The sequence below is a fragment of the Bubalus kerabau genome, chromosome 7 (assembly GCF_029407905.1).
Source record: "Bubalus kerabau isolate K-KA32 ecotype Philippines breed swamp buffalo chromosome 7, PCC_UOA_SB_1v2, whole genome shotgun sequence".
In the NCBI taxonomy this organism is placed as follows: Eukaryota; Metazoa; Chordata; class Mammalia; order Artiodactyla; family Bovidae; genus Bubalus; species Bubalus kerabau.
Window position 1 is genome coordinate 26,125,689 of NC_073630.1, and position 6,000 is coordinate 26,131,688.

Consider the following 6,000-nt stretch of genomic DNA (forward strand, 5'->3'; position numbering starts at 1 on the left):
ATATAAATGTATCATTAAACCTAAATCCTGTTTAGAGTCCTAGCTAAGAGTGTCTGGAATAGGTACTGTTTTTCAAGCTCTTCAGCAAGTCGTGGCAAAAGCACTACGGATTTTTTACTGGCTACAGTGAAGATGGGATTAGCTTGAAGGACTTATCAGGAATACAGCCATGATTCCCCTTCCCCAGGAGTAGTAATGAGTCACAGGAAAGTAGTAGGGAAAACATAAGTACCTTTAAAGCAGAGGAGACAGGGCTAGACACGAGGTTGGCATCGCTCAGCCTGGTGTTCTATCACCAGCACATACCAGCGCTATGCCACCTCACTGGGAGAGGAATCCTGGCCTTCAGAATGCAGAATAAGAGCATCCTGTGTTTCTACTGACAAAGCAGGGCTGGCCCTAGTAGTAGTATATGCCTGTAGTAAAAGAAACATTGCCCTAGGACAGTAGATTCAAAACAACCAAACAGGAGAGATCAGGTTCTTCTGTGGATGTTTTTCTCTTCCTTCCCAACCCCCTCAGACTGATAAATAACTGATCATTTAATCTAATTCATTCAGATGGACACCTTAAGTTCTAAAAGGAAATAACCATGTAAACACTACTTAGAAAGCAAAATATAATAATAATGTCAGATCCCATTTACATCACCCACAGAGAAATTAAAGAACATTAATCAGACAAGAGAAAGGGACAGAATATATATAAGACCACAGATGAAAAAACACATTGAGGAGGAAAAAAGAAAACAAATTAAATAGTGGCATTTTAAGCAGTACCACAAAGAGCAAAGATTAGATTCAACTACAGAAAAGAGATGGCAGAGAATCAGAATTAGACTAAAAAGTAACAATAAGTAGGTAAAATATGAAAAACAGATATCTAATATATGAATAATGGGTATTCATCTAGTTTGATATCTTTGTGATTGGTTTAAAACACAATACAGAATATAAAAAGGTATGAGAAGAAAATTTTCCTAACCTGAGAAAAAATTCAAGCAGATAAAAGGGCTCATGATAAATTAAGAAAAATAGCCAAACCTTTTGTTACATCATGGTAAAATATTGGAGGTGGGGGAAGGTGGGAGGAGAAGAAAAGGAAAAATCAGGCCAGGGCTGAGCTCTTTAATGATAGGAAATAATGGGGCAATTATTTCCCTGAAATTTCCATACCAATTGTAAGCCAAGAATTCTGTGATGAAATGAATTCACATTTGAAGGCAAAAACATTCTCAGATATATTTCCTCAAATTTTTGCATACCATTCTTGCAGTCTTTCCGGGGTCAGAGGGAGGGGGTAACCACCAAACAGGTACTCGACTATTTCAGTCAACCAACCAACATAGCAAGATATAGATTTCAAAAATAGGTAAGCCATGACATAAAAGACTGTCAGGTGGCAAGTTACAGAATACCATCCAGAATTAGCTCTTTAAAAACAACAATGTAGTTTTGGTAGCCTCATACAGTAAGTACAAGAGTATGCAATCAGTCTTTTATAGTAGACTGGTCCAACAATTTCCTTAAAGACTAAGGTATCTTCCACCCATCCATTTCTTATCTTAAGCAGGTTAGCTTTCATCCTCTTGAAATCAGAGCTACTACCAAGACAGACATCATTCCTCACACAGCCATGAGGGGATGAGAGCATGGAAAGAGAGTTCTCTGTATACACATTTTTTTTTAATCAAAATTTCCCAGGAGTTTCCCAATGATATCGCCTTATAGCTAATTGGCCAAAACTAGGACATATGGCTATCTCTAACTGCAGGGGAAGCTAGGAAAGTTATTCATCCCTTTCAGGCTCTGTCATAGATCGTCTGTGAGTCAGAAAGAGGGAAAGTGAATGACTGTCAACCAAAGGTGTGGTGTCAACCTGCATGTGTACCTAATTACAGTTATTGTAAAGTTTTATAAAACATTTGTATGTTATATCTGGAAAGATACAGGTATTTTTAATGTATTATATCCAGACAAAACTCAATATACCAACAAAAATCAAAAGGGGCTTGACGGGGTAGGAAGGAGAGTATGAAGATCGTGGTAAGTACTCAACTCTTATGGGTAAAATAGTCCTTTCCTCCATCCTGAGTCTCTTTCCTGTATTGACAGGGTGACTAATACACACCAAAAAGTGTTATCCTTGCTCTTAAAAATGGTCAAGAAATAGGAACAGTTATCTAGGGCTATCCAGACAATATAGCAAGCACCATTCTATGAGTTCAGCATTTCCTCAACTCCCCGCTCCCACTTCTTCCTCAAGCTACACCAAAACTAAATTACCACTTCTTAAAGAAATTCAGATGTTGAGCTTTCCCATCTGGTCCATTCTCATCTACTGAAAACCCCTTCTCTGGTACTTACTTCCCAGTGTGAAAACTGGTAGATGATATTAGAGACTCTTAAATCCATGTTCCTAACTCAGCTGTCTAGGTCCTGCATCTTATCCCACCCTTCCTGTCCCCCTTCCCACAATGGTCCCATTTCTACTGTGGAATATTAGTTCTCTCATCTAAACTTCAATCAAGATAAGGTGTCAACAGGGAGCTGAGCTTGGGGCTCGGTGACAATCTAGAGGGGTGGGATGGGGGCTCAAGAAGGAGAGAATATATGTATACTTAACAGTTCATTCATCTTGCTATACCGCAGAAACCAATACAACATTGTAAAGCAATTATTCTCCAATTAAAAATACATTTAAAAAAGGATAAGGTGTTACCAAAGGAAAAGAGGAGGAGTAAAGATAAAAGTCATGGAGATTAAAAATTTTATTATTTCTAAGTTTTTGCCCAATGTAAAATATTACACCCTTTTTGTTTTTTCCTTTTTTTGAGGGAAGAGGACTTCTTCATACTTTTATTCAATTCTCTTTGCTCCCAACAGATTTTGTTCCATGACTCATCACCCCCTGAAAACCAATACACTCAGGCCTAATGCCCATAACTATGTCAGTAAAAGTTTCATTCTTCACTGAAACCAGAACAATTAAAATAGCAGAGCTTTCTCCAACAAGGAAACAAAAATAATCCCATAAATAATTCCACCTCCAGGGTTTCCACAAGTCAACACAATCCACAGCTATGGTCACCTGAGCTTTTAAGAGTGCGGAAGGTAGTACAGAGAGGGAAAGATGAGGGGAAATTGGGCACTCAATGAACTCCATCCGTCAATCCTGCAGTTTTGGAGGACCCCCAAGCAGAAGCCTTCTAGGAAACGGACTGTTTCACAGCTGGCTCCTGTTAAACAGGCTAAGTTCCTGGAGAAAAACACCACTCCCCTCCCCCACCTCATTAAACACATGAGAAACATCTGTGTCCATCAGGCGCCTGGCCCGAGGTTTATCCCTCTCTTTCCACCACATGAAAACTCAGTGAGACTGTCCCAAGGGCAGCCCAGGCTTTCAGCCACACCCCTGTCTAGCATGGTCAGCAACTACTTGACTTCCGCATTTTTCCTGGGCACTGTTGCCTCCTGCTTCTGGAGGTTTCTCACCCTTGAGTGGAACAGCTCTCCCTTCTTTCTACAAGATGAAACAATACTACAAGAAAGAATCCAACAGCTCAAAACTCCAAGCATGCCAGCGCACTTCTTCCAAGCCTTTACACCTGGTCTCCACGGAAACGCCCCCTCCATCCTTACCATTAGTCGGCTGCGTCCGTTTTCCTTGCTGTGGTCTGCTTCCCGTCTGACTGCTGCTTCAGGTTGTTGAGAATGTCAGTCTGGGTGGGAAGAGAGAAGGAGAGTGCGTGAGTGCCATGGAAAGTAAGGATCTTTCTCCCAGGGACACTGCCCTCCACCTCCGAAGACCAGCTAGCCCTAGGGAGTCCTCTTTTCCTCCTGGCATCTTACTGTACCTGCTCTGGGGGCTGCCTCGGCTCCTTCTCCTTCCTCCTTAGCTCCTAGTCATACTGCACCTTCTGGTTGATTAAAAGCTATTAGAGGAAGTTGGGGAGAGGACATGCTGTGGCTCATTCCATGGGGAGTCTGCCCGCAATGCGGGAGACCAGGGTTCGATTCCTGGGTCGGAAAGATCCTCTGAAGAAGGGCATGGCAACCGACTCCAGTATTCTTGTCAGAGAATTCCATGGACGGAGGAGCCTGCTGGGCTAAGGTCCATGCAGTCTCGTAGAGTCGGACACGACTGAGTGACTAATGAAAAAATAAACGGACAGGACATGACCATGTGTTGACCCTTAAGCTGCTGCTGCTGCTGCTAAGTCGCGTCAGTCGTGTCTGACTCTGTGCGACCGCATAGAAGGCAGCCCACCAGGCTTCCCCGTCCCTGAGATTTTCCAGGCAAGAACACTGGAGTGGGTTGCCATTTCCTTCTCCAATGCATGAAAGTGAAAAGTGAAAGTGAAGTCGCTCAGTCGTGTCCGACTCTTAGCGACCCCATGGACTGCAGCCTACCAGGCTCCTCTGTCCATGGGATTTTTCCAGGCAAGAGTACTGGAGTGGGGTGCCATGACCCTTAAGCTAAACCTGGACAATTGGAAACTCCTGCTCCTTGAAAGGTGAGGCAATGGCACCCCACTCCAGTACTCTTGCCTGGAAGAATCCCGTGGACGGAGGAGCCTGGAAGGCTGCAGTCCATGGGGTCACAACGAGTGGGACACAACTGAGCGACTTCACTTTCACTTTTCACTTTCATGCATTGGAGAAGGAAATGGCAACCCACTCCAGTGTTCTTGCCTGGAGAATCCCAGGGACGGGGGAGCCTGGTGGGCTGCTGTCTATGGGGTCGCACAGAGTCAGACATGACTGAAGTGACTTAGCAGCAGCAGCAGCTCCTTGAAATGTATGTTCTGCCCAGAGGGTTCCCATAGTCAGAGCCATTTCAAGGATGCAGCCTTGAGAGGTGGTATGTTATTGAGCCCTTGTGGGTGGTGTGCAGGGCTGAACCCAGCTGAGGACACTGTAAACTCTTAAGATTATTGTGCACAAGTGCAGAAATCTACTTGTCTCACAGTCTCTGAGACAGGCCTGGTAAAAAGGTTTCCTTGCTTATTAGGACTGCTGCCTAGGAAATGGAAGTGCCTGCCTCTTTCTTCCCTCCCTCCATGCCCTCCGTGTAGGGAGGCCAGGTTGCAAACTAGCAGCAACCGTTGTGGTTGCTCTACCACAGAGGTCCATGAACCAGGAAAGGCACACACAGGACCCCAGGAGCCACCAGCCAGGAAAAATAAGTCAGAGCCTACATGAGTGGAGAAAGAACCGCCCCTTCCCCATACCAGAGTACAGGACAAGTTAGAGAGGCATGCCATCCTCCCCTCGTCCCTGAAACAAGGCCTGGCCCCCTACCTCCTTATATGCGTTGCCCAGGTCTCACAGCGCCTCATCCTGTTCCTTGAGCTCCCGTTTCAGGAATCTTCTCCTCACGTATCTGAACTCAGGCCTGGAGCAGGATGGGAAAGAAATGAGGTTCTTCTAAGACAGTGGTTCTCAGACATTAGCAGAAATCAGCATCATCTGGGGGCTTGTTAAGCCTGCCAGCAGAGCCCACCCCCCAGAGTTTCAGATAAAGGAGGTATGGGTGGGGCCCCAGAACTTGCATTTCTAAGAAGCTCCCGGTGATGCTGGTGCGCTGGTGCAGGGATCACACTGCTCCAAGCTCTACCCTGGCTTCTTTTGCCTTCCTCTCTTCCTCCTTCCAGACTCTAGGCAGCCTTCATTGGCATGAAGTGACTGTGGACACTTTAACTCCTCTCTGTGCCCATTTCAAGATGTTCTTCCCTTCGTCCTCTCTTCATTATGTATTCATTTAATCTTTCATCAGTCCTGTTGGAGTCAGGCAACTAAATAGCTTTGGAAGACTCCAGATGATTCCAATATCTAAGGTTTCAGAACCACTAGGTAGACGGTGACCATTCCCCATACCACAGGCGAAGAAAACCCCTGCCACCATCTCCCCTTAGGCACCCTCCATAATATGGAACATCAGGGACTGGGGACCCAGAGGGAAAATTATACCTCTCCAGTGCTCTCTCACCTGGAACAT

The 6,000-nt window shown here is 44.9% G+C and overlaps 1 long non-coding RNA gene across 2 annotated transcripts in view; it reads right to left on the reverse strand.

Moving 5' to 3' along the window:
* Positions 1-5,514, reverse strand: part of LOC129657555 (uncharacterized) — a 163,188-nt gene extending 157,674 nt beyond the window's left edge. The window contains exons 1-2 of one of the 2 annotated variants that reach the window (XR_008716796.1): positions 5,304-5,514; positions 3,642-3,721 (exon numbers count right to left, since the gene is read on the reverse strand). This is a non-coding gene — a long non-coding RNA (uncharacterized LOC129657555). The remainder of the gene's footprint in view (positions 1-3,641; positions 3,722-5,303) is intronic. The other variant, XR_008716795.1, reaches the window with a different exon arrangement.
* Between the last annotated feature and the right edge of the window lie 486 nt (positions 5,515-6,000).